This window comes from Loxodonta africana, chromosome 10 (assembly GCF_030014295.1).
Source record: "Loxodonta africana isolate mLoxAfr1 chromosome 10, mLoxAfr1.hap2, whole genome shotgun sequence".
NCBI lineage: Eukaryota > Metazoa > Chordata > Mammalia > Proboscidea > Elephantidae > Loxodonta > Loxodonta africana.
The window spans coordinates 82,461,737-82,484,042 of record NC_087351.1 but is presented as its reverse complement, the minus strand read 5'-3'; the positions used below and the strand labels follow the sequence as shown (position 1 = coordinate 82,484,042).

At 41.0% G+C, this 22,306-nt stretch overlaps 1 long non-coding RNA gene across 1 annotated transcript in view; it reads left to right on the top strand.

Moving 5' to 3' along the window:
* The first annotated feature begins 66 nt into the window (after window positions 1-66).
* Window positions 67-22,306, top strand: part of LOC135232614 (uncharacterized) — a 53,645-nt gene continuing 31,405 nt past the window's right edge. The window contains exon 1 of the long non-coding RNA XR_010323183.1: window positions 67-3,719. This is a non-coding gene — a long non-coding RNA (uncharacterized LOC135232614). The remainder of the gene's footprint in view (window positions 3,720-22,306) is intronic.

Here is a 22,306-nt window from a genome sequence, read left to right as displayed (position 1 = left end):
CTGGAATCCAAGATGGAACCCATAGCAAAGGCTTCTGGGACTGGGTGGCAGGACTTATGAGGGAGCCTCATGCGTGCGCAGTCCCCCCCACCCTCCCCTGCGTTGGTTTGATTCCTGTTGCGGGTACTTGCATCAGGCGGAGGTCAACTGTCAGTCACCTTTCAGATGTCTGTGCATGCTCCAGGAACCAGATCCAGTAGGTCCTTCTGAAAAGCATCTTACAAGGGAGTACATTGTTTGTTCTTTCCAGAATGCCGGTTTTGTGTCATTAGCCAACCAAAAAATTTTTGTAAGTAAGTTGCAAGTTGCTGGTGTTGCAGGGCTCCTTGCCTAGGGGCTCAGTCCCTTTTCCTTCCCTATCTCAGATTCTGCTGCCTGCATTTATCTCTGGGAGCAGGCATGGTCCCTCCCTGGAACACGGATCTCAACCACCACCATGGCTGGAGGCTTCCTTGATGACTAGAATGTGTTTCTGTACAAATGAGGGCTAAGGGGTGGAGCTGAATGGAATGGGTGGTGATGGAAAAACACTAAATAGACAAATGGTAACTTTGGTGAAGGGTAAGACAATACACAATACTGGAGAAGCCTGCATAACTTGTACAAGGCAAGGTCAAGGAAGCTCCATAGACACATCCAAACTCCCTGAGGGACCGACCAAATTGCTGGGCTGAGGGCTGTGGGGACCAGGATCTCAGGGAGCATCTAGCCCAATTGGTGTAACATAGTTTATAAAGGAAAAGTTCTACTTTCTACATTGGTGAGTAGCGTCTGGGATCTTAAAAGTCTGGAAGTGGCCATCTAAGATACTCTATGGGCCTTACCCCTTCAGGAGCAAGGGAGAATGAAGAAAACCAAAGATACAAGGGAAAGATGAGTCCAAAGGACTAACGGACCACAGCTACCACAGCCACCACCAGACTGAGCCCAGTACAACGAGATGGTGCCTGGCTACCACCACTGACTGCTCTGACAGGGATTGCAATAGGGGTTCCTGGACAGAACTGGAGAAAAATGTAGAACAAAATTCTAACTCACAAAAAAGGCCAGACTTACTGGCCTGACAGAGACTGCAGAAACCCAGGGAGTATGGTGTCCGGACACCCTTCATCCAAAGGTAGACACATAAACTAAAATGAGACTAAATGGGAACACCAGCCCAGGGGCAAGGACTGGAAGGCAGGAGGGGACAGGAAAGCTGGTAATACAGAACCCAAGGTCGAGAAGGGAGAGTGTTGGCATGTTGTGGGGTTGTTAACCAATGTCGTAAAATAGTATGTGTACTAGCTGTTTAATGAAAAGCTAGTTTGTTCTGTAAACCTTTATCTAAAGCACAACTTAAAAAAAGGAAATGAGAGCTAACCTGAGCTGAATTGCTATCTCTGTAAAATAAAAACCAGATGACGTAAAAGGTCAGACACTAATTCACCATCATCTGCACTGAAATTTGTGTGGGGAATGGGTTCATGGCAATGGGTTTTTATTTTTATTTTGAGGGAGTTATGATCATCAACTGACAGATGTAAAATTTAAATTCAGGCTGTAGCCTCCTTGCTCAAATCGGTTTTACGATGTGCTACATTTCATGAAAATACGCCTGGGCACCAAGGATCAGGTTCCTGATGGACACAATGGTCACCGTGGGCAAATGAGTTCTCTGAAGAGAGATTACCACGAATGGAAATATTTATACTAAGACTGTTCATGGTGAGAGTGACTCAAATACAGCCCCCACTGTGGGAATAAAGGGAAGCAACTGCTCATCAGTTTTTGTTTCTTTGTTTCATCACCTAATGAGCCTAAGGAAAGGCACAAAGTGCTTTATCAGTAGCAAGAACTTCACCCCTTCTGGATCCAATAAAATGCTGGGAAGTCATCAGTCAGGAGAATCAGGGTGACCCATCATGGACAAATTCCAGCAGAGAAGAGATGGCAAGGATTAGCTAATTCAGCTATTGGGTGACTGCAACATACCAAAGAAGCCCTGGTGGCGTGGTGGTTAAGTACTTGGGTGTTAACTGAAAGGTTGGGAGTTCAAACCCACCAGCTACTCTGCAGAGAAAGATGTAGCAGTCTGCTTCCATAAAGATTACAGCCTTGAAATCCCTATGAGGCACTTTTACTCTTTCTATAGGGTTGCTGTGAGTCAGAATTGACTCCACAGCAATGGGTACCACATACCAGGCAATGGTTTCCCATTTGGAATACAGCATTGTTAAAACAGAAAAATATCCCTGCCCTTATGGAACATATATTGTAGCAGCTGGATTAAAAATAAAAAACAGTTGCAGCCAAGTTGATTATAACTCATGGCTACTCATGTGTGTCACAGTAGAACTGCACTCCATAGGGTTTTCGTTGGCTGTGATCTTTTGGAAGTAGATCCTAGGCCTTCCAAGGTGCCTCTGGGTGGATTTAAACTGCCATCTTTTCAGTTAGTAGTCAGGTGCTTAACCTTTTGCACCACCCAGGGATATGGGCATTAAATAATGAACAAGCAAATCAGTAAATTCTATAGTATGTTAGAAAGTGTAAGTGTTATGGCAGATAAAGTAAACAAAGGTGATAGAAATTTAGAGTCTATTGCGGGAGAAAACCGCAGGTTATGATTTTAAATAGAAACTTAAGGGTAGGCCTCATTGAGAAGGTGACATTTTAGCAAATATCTGAAGTAAGGGAATCAACGATGTGTATATCTGGGGTGTAAGTGAGTTCCAGTCAGAGGGAACAGACAGCACAAAGGCTCTAAGGTGGGAATGTGATTGGAGGAACGTATGGGGGCAAGTGGGATTGAAGCCAAGTGAGTCAGGGAAGAGTAACAGGAGAGATGAAGAAGTGAATTGGAAAGATAGGGGCAGATCATATAGGCCTTGTTGGCCACTGTAAGGCCTTTGGCTTTACTGTGAGGGGAATGGTGAGCTGCTGGAGGGTTCTGAGCAGAATGACATGATTTCGACCTACATTACAGAAGTACCTCTCTGGCTGCTGGGTTGAAGCATACATCTGACTCAAGCCAAATGCCTCTTTCAGATGCTCTTACATTTCACATCCAGATAAAGAATTGCGCAGATGAGTTATAGGGATGTGGCACAGGGCAGCAAAGGAAGTGAAGGTAAGTCAGAGAGTCAGCTTTGGTGACATCTGCTTTGAACAACCCTGCCCTGATGAAATTCCAGGAACATTTCTCAATATGAAATAAACATCTTTGCAGTAACTGTCCATTTTTGTGCCTTAGTGTCTATGCTTGGTGCAACTCCAAAGAAGCTAAACAGGCCCCACTTGGTATAGTGGGGGCTGTTCCAGTGGGCAACACAGAGCCAGAAGTCTGTTCACCTTTTTTGACTCTCTAGCCGCTTTTTTTGTTAGATAAGTAAGAAATTGCCTTCAAACAAGAAAAGTATGTCTGAAAGCGTTCTTCACAACGTCAGCTTGATTAAGGAACTGGTTTAGAAGACTTTTGTTAAAATCATGTAAATCATCATTCATTCTATGAATATTTACCAAGCACTTTTCACATGCTAGGGACTTTTCTAGATGCTGGGGATTTGAACACTAACACACGCTCTTGTTTTATCTTGCTTATTCTCTAGAGTATGATAAATGCTTTGTGATATATACGCATCAAAGGCTGTCGGAGCTCTGAGGAAAAAGTAAATAACACTGCCTGGGGAGTAGTGGAGACTTCAAGAACATAAAGACCCTCCAGCTGCACTTTGAAGGTGTGTACTGCTATGGATGGGATTGCGTCCTCCAAAAATGTGTATCAATTTGGTTGGGCCATGATTCCCAGTATTATGTGATTGTCCACCATTTTGTCATCTGATATGACTTTCCTATTTGGAAACCGTGGTGGTGTAGCGGTTAAGAACTATGGCCGATAGCCAAAAGGTCAGCAGTTTGAATCCACCAGGCGCTCCTTGGAAACTCTATGGGACAGTTCTACTGTGTCCTATAGGGCTGCTATGAACTGGAATCGACGTGAGGGCAATGGGTTTTTTAATTTTTTATTTATTTTTGTGTTGTAAATCCTAGCTCTATGATGTTAATGAGGTGGGATTAGAGGCAGCTATGTTAATGAAGTTATGTTAATGAGCCAGGACTCAATCTACAAGATTAGGCTGTATTTTGAGTGAATCTCTTTTGAGATATAAAAGAGAGAAGCCAGCAGAGAGACAGGGGGGACCTCATACCACCAAGAAACAAGAGCCAGGAGAATAGTACATCCTTTTGACCTGGGATCCCTGTGCTGAGAAGCTCCTCAACTGGGGAAGAACAAAGATAAGGACCTTCCCCCAGAGCAGACAGAGAAAGAAAGCCTTCCCCTGGAGCTGGTACTCTGAATTTGGACTTCTATTGTCCTAGGCTGTGAGAGAATAGATTTCGCTTTGTTAAACCCATCTACTTACTGTATTTCTGTTATAGCAGCACTAGATGAGTAAGACATAGAGGTTCATGGAATACTCAGGGAATGGTGAGTCCTCATGGATGAAGTAGGGAATGAATAGGGGACAGGAGCAGAAAAGGCAAGTCAAAGTCATATTGCAAAGGGCCTTAAGGTTCCTTGGTAAGAAAGTTGCAGTGAACAGTAAGCTAAGGCAGGAGAATTACTTCATCATTATGTCTCTTAGGTAACTTGAGAATCACAATGAAGTTTACATTTTTCGTATTTGACCCTGTAGCCCTGTAGACATGGGTGTTATTGGGACAGCCTAAAGACAGGCGTTTTCTCCGTGGAGACCAAATAGGAGGGTTCCTCTACTAGTCAGGTGGAAAGATAAGGGATTAAACCAGGAATTTTCAGTGGTAATAGGCAGAGATGGATGGAAAGATTTCAGGGATGGCATGGAAGATGTAACAACAACAACTTATGTTATTTTATTGTTGTTAGATGGTTCTGAATCATAGCAACCCTTTGTTCAACAGAACGGAACATTGCCCCATCCGCTCCATCCTGACAATCATTGTTATGCTTGAGCCCATTGTTGCAGCCACTGTGTCAATCCATCTAGTTAAGGATCTTCCTCTTTTTAGCTGACCCTCTGCTTTACCAAGCATGATGTCCTTCTCCAGGGACTGATCCCTCTGGATCACATGTCCAAAGTATGTGAGACGAGGTCTTATCATCCTTGCTTCTAATGAGCATTCTAGCTGTACATCTTCCAAGACAGATTTGTTTGTTCTTCCAGCAGTTCATGGTATATTCAATATACTTCTCCAACACTATATTTTAAAAGCATCAATTCTTCTTTAGTCTTCTTTATTCTTTGTCCAGCTTTCACATGCCTATGAGGCAATTGAAAATACCATGCCTTTGGTCAGGCACACCTTAGTCCTCAAAGTGATATCTTTGCTTTTCAGCACTTTAAAGAAATCTTTTGCAGCAGATTTACCCAACGCAATGCGTTGTTTGATTTCTTAACTGCTGTTTTCATGGGTGTTGATTGTAGATCCAAGTACAATGAAATCTTTGGCAACTTCGGCATTCTCTCCATTTATCATGGTGTTGCTTATTGGTCCACTTGTGAGGATTTTTTGTTTTCTTTTTTTTTTAATAGTTTTTATTGTGCTTTAAGCGAAAGTTTACAAATCAAGTCAGTCTCTCACACAAAAACCCATACTCACCCTGCTACACACTCCTAATTACTCTCCCCCTAATGAGACAGCCCGCTCTCTCCCTCCACTCTGTTTTTTCATGTCCATTTCACCAGCTTCTAACCCCCTCCACCCTGTCATCTCCCCTCCAGGGAGGAGATGCCAACGTAGTCTCAAGTGTCCACCTGATCCAAGAAGCTCACTCCTCACCAGCATCCCTCTCCAACCCATTGTCCAGTCCAATCCGTGTCTGAAGAGTTGGCTTTGAGAATGGTTCCTGTCCTGGGCCAACAGAAGGCCTGGGGGCCATGACCACTGGGGTCTTTCTAGTCTCAGTCAGACCATTAAGTCTGGTCTTATGAGATTTTGGGGTGTGCATCTCACTGCTCTCCTGCTCCCTCAGGGGTTCTCTGTTGTGTTCCCTGTCAGGGCAGTCATCGGTTGTAGCCGGGCACCATCTAGTTCTTCTGGTCTCAGGATGATGTAGTCTCTGGTTCACGTGGTCCTTTCTGTCTCTTGGGCTTGTAATCGCCTTGTGTCCTTGATGTTCTTCATTCTCCTTTGATCCAGGTGGGTTGAGACCAATTGATCCATCTTAGATGGCTGCTTGCTTGCGTTTAAGACCCCAAACGCCACTCTTCAAAGTGGAATGCATAATGTTTTCTTAATGGATTTTGTTATGCCAATTGACTTAGATGTCCCCTGAAACCATGGTCCCCAGACCCCTGCCCCTGCTACGCTGGCCTTTGAAGCATTCAGTTTATTCAGGAAACTTCTTTGCTTTTGGTTTAGTCCGGTTGTGCTGACCTCCCCTGTATTGTGTGCTGTCTTTCCCTTCACCTAAAGTAGTTCTTATCTACTATCTAATTAGTGAATGCCCCTCTCCCACCCTCCCTCCCTCCCCCATCTCGTAACCACGAAAAAATGTGTTCTTCTCAGTTTAAACTATTTCTCAAGATCTTATAACCGTGGTCTTATACAATATTTGTCCTCTCGCATCTGACTAATTTCATTCAGCATAATGCCTTCCAGGTTCCTCCATGTTATGAAATGTTTCACAGGTTCCTCACTGTTCTTTATTCCATTGTGTAAATATACCATAATTGATTTATCCATTCATCTGTTGATGGGCACCTTAGTTGCTTTCATCTTTTTGCTATTGTAAACAGTGCTGCAATTAACGTAGGTGTGCATATATCTGTTCCTGTAAGGTTCTTATTTCTCTAGGATATATTCCAAGGAGTGGGATTGCTGCATCGTATGGTAGTTCTATTTCTAGCTTTGTAAGGAAGCACCAAATCGATTTCCAAAGAGGTTGTACCATTTTACATTCCCACCAGCAGTGTAGAAGTGTTCCAAACTCTCCACAGCCTCTCCAACATTTATTATTTTGTGTTTTTTTGGATTAATGCCATTAATGGTGGAGTGAGATGAAATCTTATTGTAGTTTTGATTTGCATTTCTCTAATGGCTAATGATCGTGAATATTTCCTCATGTATCTGTTAGCTATCTGAATGTCTTCTTTAATGAAGTGTCTATTCATATATTTTGCCAATTTTTAAATTGGGTTATTTGTCTTTTTGTAGTTGAGTTTTTGCAGTATCATGTAGATTTTAGAGATCAGGTTCTGATTGGAAATGTCATAACTAAACACTTTTTTTTTGTAGGTATTCTTTTTACTCTTTTGGTGAAGTCTTTGGATGGCCATAGGTGTTTGATTTTTAGGAGCTCTCAGTTATCTAGTTTTTCTTCTACATTCTTAAAAATGTTTTGTATACTGTTTATGCCATGTACTAGGGCTCCTAACGTTGTCCCTATTTTTTCTTCCATGATCTTTATTGTTTTAGATTTTATATTTAGGTCTTTGATCCATTTTCAGTTAGTTTTTCTGCATGGAGTGAGGTATGGGTCTTGTTTCATTTTTTTGAAGATGGATATCCAGTTATGCCAGCACCATTTGTTAAAAAGACTGTCTTTTCCCCCATTTAACTGTTTTGGGGCCTTTGTCAAATATCAACTGCTCATATGTGGATGGATTTATGTCTGGATTCTCAACTCTGTTCCATTGGTCCATGTATCTGTTGTTGTACCAGTACCAGGCTGTTTTGACTACTGTGACGGTATAATAGGTTCTAAAATCAGGTAAAGTAAGGCCTCCCACTTTGTTCTTCTTTTTCAGTAATGCCTTATTTATCTGGGGCCTCTTTCCCTTCCATGTGAAATTGGTGATTTGTTTCTCCATGTCATTAAAGAATGTCTTTGGGATCTGGATCAGAATTGCATTAAATGTATAGATCGCTTTTGGTAGATAGACATTTTTATAGTGTTAAGTCTTCCTATCCACGAGCAAGGTATGTTCTTCCACTTATGTAAGTCTCTTTTGGTTTCTTGCAGACATGTAGTGTAGTTTTCTTTGTATAAGTCTTTTACATCTCTGGTAAGATACATTCCTAAGTATTTTATCTTCTTGGGGGCTACTATAAAGGGCATTGATTTGGTGATTTCCTCTTTGATGTTATTTTTGTTGGTGTAGAGGAATCCAACTGATTTGTGTATGTTTATCTTGTATCCTGATACTCAGCTGAACTCTTCTATTAGTTTCAGTAGTTTTCTGGAGGATTCCTTAGGGTTTTCTGTGTATAAGATCATGTCATCTGCAAATAGAGATACTTTTACTTCTTCCTTGCCAATCTGGATGCCCTTTATTTCTTTATCTAGCCTAATTGCTCTGGCTAGGACCTCCAGCAGAATGTTGAATAAGAGTGGTGATAAAGGGCATACTTGTCTGGTTCCCGATCTCAGTGGGAATGCTTTCAGGCTCTCTCCATTTAGGGTGATGTTGGCTATTAGCTTTGTATAAATGCCCTTCATTATGTTGAGGAATTTTCCTTCTATTCCTATTTTGCTGAGAGTTTATATCATGAACACGTGTTGAACTTTGTCAAATGCCTTTTCTGTATCAATCGGTAAGATCACGTGATTCTTATCTTTTGTTTTATTTATGTGGTGGATTACATTAATTGTTTTTCTAATGTTGAACCATCCCTGCATACCTGGTAAGAACCCCACTTGGTCATGGCGAATTATTTTTTTGATATGTTGCTGAATTCTATTGGCTAGAATTTTGTTGAGGATTTTTGCATCTATGTTCATGAGGGGTATAGGTCTATAATTTTCTTCATTTGTGGTGTCTTTACCTGGTTTTGGTATCAGGGATATGGTGGCTTCATAGAATGAGTTTGGCAGTATTCTGTCCTTTTCTACGCTCTGAAATACCTTTAGTAGTAGTGATGTTAACTCTTCTCTGAAAGTTTGGTAGAACTCTGCAATGAAGCCATCGGGACCAGGGCTTTTTTTTTGTTGGGAGTTTTTTTAACTACCTTTTCAATCTCTTCTTTTGTTATGGGTCTATTTAGTTGTTCTGCCTCTGTTTGTGTTAGTTTAGGTAGGTAGTTTGTTTCTAGGAATTCATCCATTTCTTCTAGGTTTTCAAATTTGAGTACAGTTTTTCATAGTAATCTGATATGATCCCTATAATTTCAGCTGGGTCTGTTGTAATATCACCCATCTCATTTCTTATTTTGGTTATTTGCTTCCTCTCCTGGTTTTTTTTTGTCAGTTTGGCCAGTGGTTTATCAATTTTGTTGATTTTTTTCAAAGAGCCAGCTTTTGGTCTTGTTGATTCTTTTCAATTGTTTTTCTGTTTTCTATTTCATTGAGTTCAGCTCTATTTTTTATTATTTGTTTTCTTCTGGTGCCTGTGGGTTTCTTTTTTTCCTCCTTTCTATTTGTTCAAGTTGTAGGGATAATTTGATTTTGGCCCTTTCTTCTTCTTGGATGTGTGCATTTACTGATATCAGTTGGCCTCTGAGCACCACTTTTGCTGTGTCCCGAAGGTTCTGATAGGAAGTATTTTTATTCTCATTGATTCTCTGAATTTCTTTATCCCCTCCTTAATGTCTTCTATAACCCAGTCATTTTTGAGCAGGGTATTGTTCAGTTCCCAAGTGTTTGATTTCTTTTCCCTGCTTTTCCTGTTACTGATTTCCACTTTTATGGCCTTATGATCAGAGAAGATGCTTTGTAATATTTCAATGTTTTGGATTCTGCTAAGGCTTGCTTTATGACCTAATATGTGGTCTATTCTAGAGAATGTTCCATGTGCACTAGAAAAGAAAGTATAGTTGGTTGCTGTTGGGCGGAGTGTTCTGTATATGTGTACGAGGTCACGTTGGTTGATTGTGGCATTTAGATCTTCCGTGTCTTTATTGAGCTTCTTTCTGGATGTCCAGTCCTTCACCGAAAGTGGTGTGTTGAAAAGTCTCCTACTATTATTGCGGAGCTGTCTATCTCACTTTTCAATGCTGATAGAGTTTGTTTTATGTATCTTGCAGCCCTGTCATTGGGTGCATAAATATTTAACATGGTTATATCTTCTTGGTGTATTGTCCCTTTAATCATTATATGGTGTCCTTTCTTATCGTTTCTGACGGATTTAACTTTAAAGTCTATTTTGTCAGAAATTAATGTTGCCACTCCTGCTCTTTTTTGATTGTTGTTTGCTTGATCTATTTTTTTCCATCCTTTGAGTTTTAGTTTGTTTGTATCTCTAAGTCTAAGGTGTGTCTCTTGGTGGCAGCATATAGACGGATCTTGTTTTTTAATCCATTCTGCCACTCTCTGTCTCTTTATTGGTGCATTTAATCCATTTACATTCAGGGTAATTATGGATAGATATGAATTTATGGCTATCATTTGGATGTCTTTTTTTGTGTGTTGTTGACAGTTTCTTTTTCCCACTTAATTTTATGTGCTGAGTAGATTTTCTTTCTATATTGTCCTTTCCTCATATTTGTTGTTGTTGATTTTGTTTCTGCTGAGTCTCTATTTTTTTCTTGTATTTTATTTTGATGAGTAGTTAGTTTGTCTCCTGTGTGGTTACCTTATTATTTACCCCTATTTTTCTAAATTTAAACCTAACTTTTATTTCTTTGTATTGCTGTAGCTTCCTCTCCATATGGAAGGTGTATGATTACATTTCTTAGTCCCTCTTATTATTTTAATGTTGTCTTCTTTTATATAATCACATCACTGTTACCCTATTAGAATTGACTCAACAGCACTGGGTAACTGGGTTGTTGCCTTATTTTGAAACTTTTTTTTTTTATATATAATCTTGCTTTGTTTTTTTTTTTGGATTTCCCTGTCTGAGTTGACTTCTGGTTGCTCTGCCCAGTGTTCTAGTCTTGGGTTGATACCTGATATTATTGATTTGCTAACCAAAGAACTCCCTATAGTATTTCTTGTAGTTTTGGTTTGGTTTTTATGAATTCTCTAAACTTTTGTTTATCTGGAAATGTCTTAATTTCACCTTCATATTTAAGAGACAGTTTTGCTGGATATATGATTCTTAGCAGGCATTTTTTTTTTTCCTTCAATTTTTTAAATTTGTCATCCCGTTGCCTTCTTGCCTGCGTGGTTTCTGCCGAGTAGTCCAAGCTTATTGTCATTGGCTCTCCTTTTTAGTTGACGTTTCATTTATCCTTCTCTGCTCTTATAATTCTCTCTTTATCTTTGGTTTTGGCAAGTTCGATTATAATATGTCTTGGTGACCTTCTTTTCAGATCTACCTTATGTGCAGTTCGATGAGCATCTTGGATAGATATCTTCTCATCTTTCACCATATCAGGGAAATTTTCTGCCAATAAATCTTCAACAATTTTCTCTGTATTTTCATTAATCCCTCCCTGTTCTGATACTCCAATCACTTGTAGGTTATTTCTCTTGAGAGAGTCCCACATGATTCTTAAGGTTTCTTTATTTTTTTCAATTCTTTTATCCGATTTTTCTTCAAATATATTAGTGCCAAGTGATTTATCTTCAAGTTCAGAAATTCTAGCTTCTACTTGCTCAATTCTGCTCCTCTGACTTTCTATTGAGTTGTCTAATTCCGTAATTTTATTGTTAATCTTCTGAACTTCTGATTGCTGTCTGTCTATGGATTTTTCCAGCTTATTAAACTTTTCATTATGTTCCCGAATAATCTAATTTCTTCAATTGCTTTATTTGTGTGTTCTTTGGCTCGTTTTGTGTATTGCCTCATTTCCTTCCTGATGTCTTGAAGGATTCTGTATATTAAAGTTTTGTATTGGGCCTTTGGTAATTCAGGAATGCACTTTCATCTAGAAGATCCCTGGATTCTTTGCTTTGCGAGCCTGTTGAGGTGATCATGGTCTGTTTCTTTATGTGACTTGATATTGACTGTTGTCTCTGAGCCATCTATAAGTTATTGTATTAGTTTATGCTTGCTCACTGTGTGGTAGCTGCTTGCTTTGTTTTGTTTTGGTATACCCCTATGGGTTGCTTGAGTGAGCTAGCTTGATTATCTTCACCTTTGGAGCTCTGATGTCCTGTCCCCAGATGGCTAGAAGTGTTATCAGGTATATCAGTCTAGGAGTCTATTCACTTTTCGTATATAAATTCAGCTCGGGTTTCCAGGTAGCTGATCATCAAGTGTGTGGTACAGGCTCTACCATACAGGAGTGATTAGCATATATACCAGTATCTGATTGCAGCAGGGGGTCACACTCTGAACAAGGCAGAGGGCTGAGAACCGATCCCTGAGTGTCTCTGAGGAAAGCACATCCCTGTTCCCTAGAGCGTGCAGGTGGTGGGTTCTGCAGATGGACCATGGGCACCCAAAGTTTTGATTGTAAGGACTGGGAGGTACCAGTTATCTTTGGACCCCTATCACGGGTGGCTGGGTGACCTGGGTGGAGCTACCAGTCCTTAGGTCCCTGATGTGGGTAGGTGAGGACCTTGTTTAATAGACAAAGCAATGCCAAACATCAAACACCCACCTCTCCGCTGCACAGCTGAAAAGGTTGGAGTTTGCCAACAAGGGCCTATTCTCCCAAAATAGGCCCACACAGGTCCATGCAGAAGGGAAAGGTGCTCAAAGTCCAAGGACGGTTTACGCCTGGACAGCAGCCGCTTCTGTCCTGAGCTTCCCCAGTTATTGGAGCTAGCAAATTATCTTTTCCCCCTAGTTGCCAATTTATTCCTTCCCCAAGGCCGGGGGGATGGCTCTGGGTGCTCAACAGGGCCTATCTCAGTCCCAGGGATTTAGCCGCTGAAGCCGCTTGGGAGTGGGGGGATGCATTAAAATATACGTGAGTACTTAGCTATTGCTGAGAGCACCGTTCTTCTCAGGTTCTGGAGCTGTAAGTAGGCTGTGTGGCTGGCTGCTTCTCCCTGAGGAAACTGGGGCCTAGCATCAGCCGCCACCACCGCCGCTCCGGGAATGGTGCCTGAGGGCTCCCCAAGATTCAGGTCCGGTAACTCCTCTCCACTTCTGAATGGTCTCTTCCTCCCCCTGCCTCTCAGTTCGTTGTCTAAGCTTGCCTTTGATGCTCAGGGCTCCCAGCTTGTCACAAATACACTCATTTCACTTGTTTTTTCCGGTCTTTGTTGTAAAGAGGGCTTGCTGGAAGCATCTGTCTATTCCGCCAGCTTGCCTCCGCCTCTGAAGAAGTCTCAGGGTTTTTGTTTTCTTTATGTTGAGGTGTAATCCATACTGAAGGCTGTGGTCTTTGATCTTTATCAGTAAGTGCTTCAAGTCCTCTTCACTTTCAGCAAGCTAGGTTGTGTCGTCTGTATATCACAGGTTGTTGATGAGTCTTTCTCCAATCCTGATGCTTCGTTCCTTTTCCTATAGTCCAGCTTCTTGGATTATTTCCTTAGCATACTGACGGAATAATTATGGTGAAAGGATATGAGCCTGATACACATTTTTCCTGACTTTAAACCACTCAGTATTCCCTTGTTTGTTCCGAGCAACTGCCTCTTGGTCTATGTACAGATTCCTTGTGAGTACAATTAAGTGTTCTGGAATTCCCATTATTTACAATGTTATCCATAATTTGTTATGACCCACATAGTCGAATGCTTTTGCATAGTCAATAAAACATAGGTAAATATCTTTCTGCTATTCACTGCTTTCAACCATGATCCATCTCACATCAGCCATGATATTCTTCTTCCATATCCTGTTCCGAATCCAGCTAGAATTTCTGTCAGTTCTCTCTTGATGTACTGCTGCAACTGCTTTTGATCTTCAGCAAAATTTTACTTGCATGTGATATTAATGACATTATTCAATAATTTCTACATTCTGTTAGATCACCTTTCCTTGGAGTGGGAAGAAATATGGATCTCTTCCAGTCGGTAGGCTAGGCAACTGCATTCCAAATTTTTTGTCATAGACAACTAAGCATTTCCAGCCCTGTGTTCATTTGTTGAAATGCCTCAACTGGTATTCCATCAATTCCTGGAGCCTTGTTTTTCACCAATATCTTCAGTGCAGCTTGCACCTCTTCCTTCAGTACCATCAGTTCTTGGTCATATACTACCTCCTGAAATGGTTGAATGTTGACCATTTCTTTTTGGTACAGTTACTCTGTGTATTCCTTCCATCTTCTTTTGATGCTTCCTGTGTCATTTAATATTTTCCCCCAAAGAATTCTTCACTATTGCAATTCAAGTCTTGAATTTTTTCTTCAGTTCTTTCAGCTTGAGAAATGCCATGTGTGTTCTTGCCTTTTGGTTTTCTGTCTCTAGATCTTTGCACATGTCTTTATAATATTTTACTTTGTCTTCTGGAGCCATCCATTGAAATTTTCTGTTCAGCTCATTTACTTCATCATTTCTTATGTCCACTTTAGCTACTGTACATTCAAGAGCAAGTTTGAGAGTCTCTTCTGACATCCATCTTGGTCTTTTCTTTCTTTCTTGTCTTTTAAATGACCTCTTACTTTCTTAATGTATAATGTCCTTGATGTTATCCCACAACTCATTTGGTCTTCAGTCATGAGCCTTCAATGCATCAAATCTATTCTTGAGATGGTTTCTAAATTCAGGTGGGATAGTCCTATGACTAGGAAGAAAGACCTGGTGGTCTACTTCTGAAAAGGATTAGCAATGAAAACCTTATGAACAGCAGTAGAACACTGTCTGATATAGTGCTGGAAGATGAGTCCCTCAGGTTGGAAGGCATTCAAAATATGACTGGTGAAGAGCTGCCTCCCTAAAGTAGTGTCGGCCTTAATGACATGGATGGAGTTAAGCCTTCTGGACCTTCATTTGCCGAGGTGGCACAGCTCAAAATGACAAGAAACAGCTGCAAACATTCATTAATAATCAGAATGTGGAATGTATGAAATATGAATCTAGGAAAATTGGAACTCATCAAAAATGAAATGGGAGGCATAAACAGGTATTCTAGGCATTAGCGAGCTAAAATGAATGGTATTGAGCATTTTGAATCAGACACTCATATGGTCTACTATGCTGGGAATGACAAATTGAAGAAGAATGGCGTTGCATTTGTCATCAAAAAGGACTTTTCAAGACTAATTCTGAAGTACAATACTGTTAGTGATAGGATAATATCCATAAGCCTACAAGGAAGACCAGCCTATCATTCAAATTTACGCACCAACCACTAAGGCCTAAGATGAAGAAATTGAATGTTTCTACCAACTTCTGCAGTCTGAAATTGATCAAATGTGAAATCATGATGCATTGATAATTATTGGTGATTGGAATGCAAAAGGTAGAAACAAAGAAGGGTTGGTAGTTGGAAAATATGGTCTTGGTTATAGAAATGATACTGGAGATCACATGATAGAATTTTGCAAGACCAATGACTTATTCATTGCAAGTACCTTTTTTTCAACAACCCATGGTGACTATACACATGGACCTTGCTGGATGGACTACACAGGAATCAAATTGACTACATGTGTGGAAAGAGACAATGGAAAAATTCAATATCTTCAGTCAAAACAAGGCCAGAAGCTGACCGTGGAACAGACCATCAATTGCTCATATGCAAGTTCAAGTCGAAACTGAAGAAAACTAGAACAAGTCCACAAGAACCAAAGTACAACCTTGAGTCTCGCCTGAATTTAGAAACCATCTCAAGAATAGATTTGATGCACTGAACACTAATAAGGAAAGACCAGATGAGTTGTGGGATGACATCAAGGACATCATACATGAAGAAGCAAGGTGTCATTAAAAAGACAGGAAAGAAAGAAAAGACCAAAATGGATGTCTAAAGAGACTCTGAGACTTGCTCTTGAAAGTCAAACACCTAAGGCAAAAGGAAGAAATGATGAAGTAAAAGAACTGAACAGAAGATTTCAAAGGGCAGCTCGAGAAGACAAAGTAAAGTATTGTAATGACATGTGCAAAGATCTGGAGGTAGAAAGCCAAAAGGAAAGAATACCCTTGGCGCTTCTCAAGCTGAAAGAACTGAAGAGAAAATTCAACCTTCGAGTTGCAGTATTGAAGGATTCTACAGGGAAATTATTAAACAACACAGGAAGTATCAAAAGAAGATGGAAGAAATACACAGAGTCACTATTACCGAAAAGAATTGGTAGCCATTCAACCATTTCAGAAGGCAGCATATCATCAGGGACTGATGGTGCCGAAGGAAGAGGTGCAAGCTACGCTGAAGGCACTGGCGAAAAACAAGGCTCCAGAAATTGAAGGAACACCAACTGAGAAGTTTCAATAAACGGATGCAGCACTGGAAGTGCATACTTGACTATGCCAAGAAATTTGGAAGAGAGCTACCTGGCCAACTCACTGGAAGAGATCCATATTTATGCCCAATCCCAAGAAAGATGATCCAAACAAATGTGGAAATGGTCGAGCCATACTATCAATAGCTCATGCAAGTAAAATTTTGGTGAAGATCATTCAAAAGTGGTTGCAGCAGTACATGGACAGGGAACTGCCAGAAATGAAAGCCGGGTGCAGAAGAGGATGTGGAACAAGGGATATCATAGCTGATGTCACATAGATCCTGGCTGAAAGCAGAGAATACCAGAAAGATGTTTACCTGTGTTTTATTGACTATGTAAAAGCATTTGACTGTGTGCATCATAACCAATTACGGATAATACTGGGAGGAATGGGAATTCCAGAACACTTAATTGTGCTCTTAAGGAAGGTGCACATAGATGAAGAGGCAGTCTTTTGAATATAACAAGAGGATACTGCATGGTTTAAAGTCAGGAACAGTGTGTGTCAGGGTTGTATCTTTTCACCGTACGTATTCAATCTGCATGCTGAGCAAATAATCTGAGAAGCTGGAATATAAGAATGGGACATCAGATTTGGAAGAAGACCTGAGATACGCAGATGACACAACCTTGCCTGCAGAAAGTGAAGAGGACTTGAAGCACTTACTGATGAAGATCAAAGCCTTTAGTATGGATTACACCTCAACACAAAGAAAACAAAAATCCTTACAACCGGACCAGTAAGCAATATCATGATAAATGGAGAAAAGATTGAAGTTGTCAAGGATTTCATTTTACTTGGATCTACAATCAATGCCCGTGGAAGCAGCAGTCAAGAAATCAAAACACACTGCACTGGAAACCTGCTGCAAAAAAATAGATTGAAAAGCAAAGATGTCACTTTGAAGACTAAGGTGTGCCTGACCCAAGCCATGGCGTTTCCAGTGGTCTCATAAGCATGGGAAAGCTGGACAGTGAAAAAGGAAGACCCAAGAAGAATCGATGCCTTTGAATTGTGGTGTTGGCGAAGAATACTGAATATACCATGGCGTGCCAAAAGAACGAACAAATCTGTCTTGGAAGAAAAGCAACCAGAATGCTCCTTAGAAGCAAGGACGGTGATACTATGTCTCATACTTTGGGCATGTTATCAAGAGGGATCAATCCCTGGAGAAGTATATCTAGCTTGGTAAAGTGGAAGGTCATCAAAAAGAGGAAGACCCTCAACGAGATGGATTGACACAGTGGCTAAAACAATGGGTTCAAGCATAACAATGATTACGAGACTGGTGCAGGAACGGGCAGTGTTTCGTTCTGTTGTACATGGGCTCAGTATGAGTCGGAACTGACTCGACGGCACCTAACAACAAGAGTACTCAAGGTCATACATTGGATTTTGTGGACTTGTTCTAATTTTCTTCAGTCATCTTCAACTTGCGTATGAGCAATTGATGGTCTGTTTCACAGTTGGCCCCTGGCCTTGTTCTGACTGAAGATATTGTCTCCACAGATGTAGTCTGTTTTATTCCTGTGTATTCTGTCTGGTAAGGTCCATGTGAATAAAAAAAAAAAAAAAAATAGTCACTGTTTATGTTGTTGAAAAAAGGCATTTACAATGTACAAGTAGTTGGTCTTGTAAAATTCTATCATGCCGTCTCTGGTGTCCTTTCTATCACCAAGGCCGTATTTTCCAACTACCAAATACTTTTTTTTTGTTTCCAACTCTCACATTCTAATCACCAGTAATTGTCAATGCATTCTGATTTCATGTTTGATCAATTTCAGACTGCAGAAGTTGGTAAAAATCTTCTATTTTTCATCTTTGGTCTTAGTGGTTGGTGTGTAAATTTGAATAACAGTCGAATTAACTGGTCTTCCTTGTAGGCGTGTGGATATTATCCTATCATTGACAGTGTTGTACTTCAAAATAGAGTTTGAAATGTGCATTTTGAGAATGAACGCGACGCCATTCCTTTTTAATTTGTCATTCCCAGCATAGTAGACCATATGATGATCTGATTCAAAATGGCTAATACTAGTCCATTTCAGCTCACTACTGCCTAGCACATTGATGTTATGTGTTCCCATTTTTGACCATTTCCAATTTTCCTGGATTCATACTTCATACATTCCATGTTCTGATTATTCGTGGATGTTTGCAGCTGTTTCTTCTCATTTTCAGTTGTGCCACATCAGCAAAGGAAGGCCCCAAAAGCTTGACTCCAACCATGTCATTAAGGTCAACTGTATTTTGAGGAGGCAGCTCTTTCCCAGTCTTATTTTGAGTGCCTTCCAACCTGAGGAGCTCATCTTCCAGCACTGTATCAGACAATGTTCTGTGCTGTTACTCATAAGATTTTCATTCATTTTTAGAAGTAGACCGCCAGGTCCTTTTTCCTAGCCTGTCTTAGTCTGGAAGCTGAGCTGCAGCCTGTCCACCCAGGGTGACCCTGCTGGTATTTGAAATACCAGTGGCAAAGGTTCTCTATCACAGCAACAAACTAGCCACCACAGTAGGACATGTTGACAGACATGTGGTGGTTACTTACCCTGTCACCTCAAGTAGTACTTGGTAAGTGAGACAGTCTCTGAATCACCCTAGCAAATGTGGGGGCTCTGTTTCCTAAGCTACCAATGTGCTTTAGACATTCATTAGTGTGCCCATTAGATTGTTAACTTAAGACAAGGATTGTTATCTTTTCATCTGCATCTTCCCATGACATGAAATCTTCAATGACATGAAAAAGAAGTGTGTTGGATGGTTGTTGAGTGAGTGGAAAAGAAACTATCAAAAATAATTGAAGATTAGAGCCTAGTTCTCAGTATAAGTATTAGCTGTACAAGTTCAGTGATAGCAAGACAGTAAGCTGATTACCATTTAACCAAAACTTTTCTAAACCAGTTGCCATGGAGTCATTTCTGAATCATGGCAACCCTATAGGGCAGAGTAGAATTGCCCCATACTTTCCAAGGCTGTAATCTTTACAAAGCAAACTGCCACCTCTTTCTTCTGCAGAGAAGCTGGTGGGTTCCAGCCGCCAGCCCTTCCATTAGCAGCCCACCACTATCTTTCCTAGCAATTTATTTATTTTTTAAAATCTGTATTAAGATAATAAATTCCCCATCCTACAAGTGGCCATAGAGGCTAGAGTACCAACTCTAAACTAATTTTTTTTCTTAGCTGATTTTATCGAGAGGCTCTGTGCCGGGAGTGTATTAAGAAAACATTGGTCAAGACCCAGAACCTGGAGGTACCGGTTTCCGTTTCAGTTTTACGTGACCGCGAAACAGATTCAAGTCCCTCTTCCCGCTCAGCGGGGAGCCAGACAGAACGGAGCGTTCAGTCAAGTTTGCGCCAGCGGTGAGGCGTCCCTTCCGCAAAAAAAAAAAAAAAAATAAAGAGACCCTTCGCTTTGTCTTCCTGGTAATGATGAGAGGAGTTGAAGAGGTGAGAGCAGGGAGGCTTGAGGATATATGGAGGCGGCATCCAGAAGGGGTGGGGCCTTCCACTCGGCGGGGTCTAGACTGAGTGGAATCTTGAATCTTTGAAGCCAGGGAGAGACTTTGGCACCTAAGGGGCGGCGGATAGATGGGGAGTGAACCCTAGTGGCGCAGTGGTTAAGGGCTTGGCTATTAACCAAAACGTGGGCAGTTGTAATCCACCAGCTGCTCCTCGGAAGCCCTATGGGGCAGTTCTACTCTGTCCTAGAGGGTTGCTATGAGTCGGAATCTATTAGAAGGCAACGGTTACCCCCCTCCCTTTTTTTCATCTGAATGGTGAGAGACTAGCAGGAAGACTCACAATTAATCGATATCAGAGGCAGATTTTAACCCAAGCCTGGGTGATTACAAACCCTGCTTTCTACTTATTACGGCATGACGCTTCTCGGGATCACTGAAATTAAGCGTAGTTACTTAATAACTATAAAATTTTGGGCATCTACCTGCATCAGTTTTCTAGTTTGTGAAATAGACCTAGTTCTTACACAGTTGTCGTAAGGATATATGAAGTGTTTAGCAGAATGTCTGCCAAGTGGCAGGGGCTCCTGAGGTAGTGGCTATGTTATGGTTTATATTTCTGCAGCTCTTTGTAGTTAAGGATCCCTGGTGGTGTAGTGGTTAAGCGTTCGGCTGCAAGCCACTAACCGGCAGGTAAGCAGTTCAAATCTACCAGCTGCTCCTTGGAAACCATATGGGGCAGTTCTACCCTGTCCTATAGGGTAGCTATGAGTCGGAGTTGACTCGAGGGGCAGTGGGTTTGGTTTTGTGTGTGTGTGTGTGGTTAAAGCCCTGGCTTGCTAACTGAAAGGTCGGCCAGTGGCTAGGTGAGAGAAAGGTGTGGTGTTCTGCTTCCTTAAAGATTACAGCCTTGGAAACCCTATGGGACAGTTCTACTCTGTCCTATAGGGTTGCTATGAGTGGGGATTAACTCCAGAGCAGAGGGCTTTTTTTTTTTTTTTTAAGGTACCCTCAATTTCAAGAGCATGCTCACTGTCTCTTCTCTCTGTTAGAGAATAGAATTTGCCCAAATAAATTACAGTTACTCCATAGATATTGATCCCTTCAGCCCACTGCTACCAGCCAGGACCCCGGGTTGCAGAAAGAAAAAAAATTGCTGTTCAGTCTCCCAGTATCTCAGCTACCTCTTCCAAAATTGGAAACACACTCAGGGGGAAAAAAAAACCACCAAATTCCACACTCAACTCTGGATTAATTTCTTCTCTCTATTCTCAACCTGATAATTACCCTCTATCTTGTTACATCTTTTATGCTTTCAAGTACATTTTTAAATATAAAATTTACCTAGCTTTTCTAGTTGTTTTCAGGGGGATGTTTTATCTGAATTTTCTTTTTTTTTTATATTGTAGTTTAGATGAAGGTTTACAGAACAAACCAGTTTCTCATTAAACAGTTAGTACACACATTGTTTTATGACAGTGGTTAACAACCCCACGACATGTCAACACTCTCCCTTCTCAACCTTGAGTTCCCTATTACCAGCTTTCCTGTCCCCTCCTGTCTTCCAGTCCTTGCTCCTGCGCTGGTGTGCCCCTTTAGCCTCGTTTTGTTTTATGAGTCTGGCTAATCTTTGGCTGAAGGATGAACCTCAGGAGTGACTTCATTACTGAGCTAAAGGGGGTGTCCGGGGGCCATACTCTCAGGGTTTCTGCAGTCTCTGTCAGGCCAATAAGTCTGGTCTTTTTTTGTGAGTTAGAATTTTGTTCTACATTTTTATCCAGCTTTGTCTGGGACCCTCTATTGTGATCCCTGTCAGAGCAGTCAGTGGTGGTAGCTGGGTACCAGCTAGTTTGTACTGGACTCAGTCTGGTGGAGGCTGTGGTAGATGTGATCCATTAGTCATTTGGACTAATCTTTCCCTTGTATCTTTAATTTTTTTCATCCTTCCTTGCGCCTGAAAGGGTGAGACCAGTGGAGTATCCTGAATGGCTGCTCACAGGCTTTTAAGACCCCAGATGCTACTCACCAAAGTAGAGTGTAGAACATTTTCTTTATGCCAATTGAGGTAAATGTTCCCGAAGACCATGGTCCCCACAGCCCTCAGCCCAGCAGTTTGGTCCCTCAGGGAGTTTGGATGTGTCTATGGAGCTTCCATGACCTTGCCTTGTGCAAGTTGTGCTAGCTTCCCCAGTATTGTGTACTGTCTTACCCTTCACCAAAGTTACCACTTATCTATTGTTTATTTAGTGTTTTTCCATCCCCACCCTTCCCTCCCTCATAACCATCAAAGATTGTTTCTTTTTGTGTGTAAACTTTTTCTTGAGTTTTTACAGTAGTGGTCTCATACAATATTTGTCCTTTTGTGATTGACTTATTTCAGTCAGCATAATGCCCTCCAGATTCATCCATGTTATGAGATGCTTCTAAGATTCTTTATCGTTGTGTGATACTTCATCGTGTGTATGTGCCACAATTTGTTTATCCATTCATCTGTTGATGGACGTCTAGGTTGTTTCTATCTTTTTGCTATTGTGAACAATGCTGCAGGGAGCTTGAGTGTGCATATGTCTATAAATGCTATGACTCTTCTAGAATGTATTCCTAGGAGTCGGATTGCTGGATCATATGGTATTTCTATTTCTAGCTTTCTAAGAAAGTG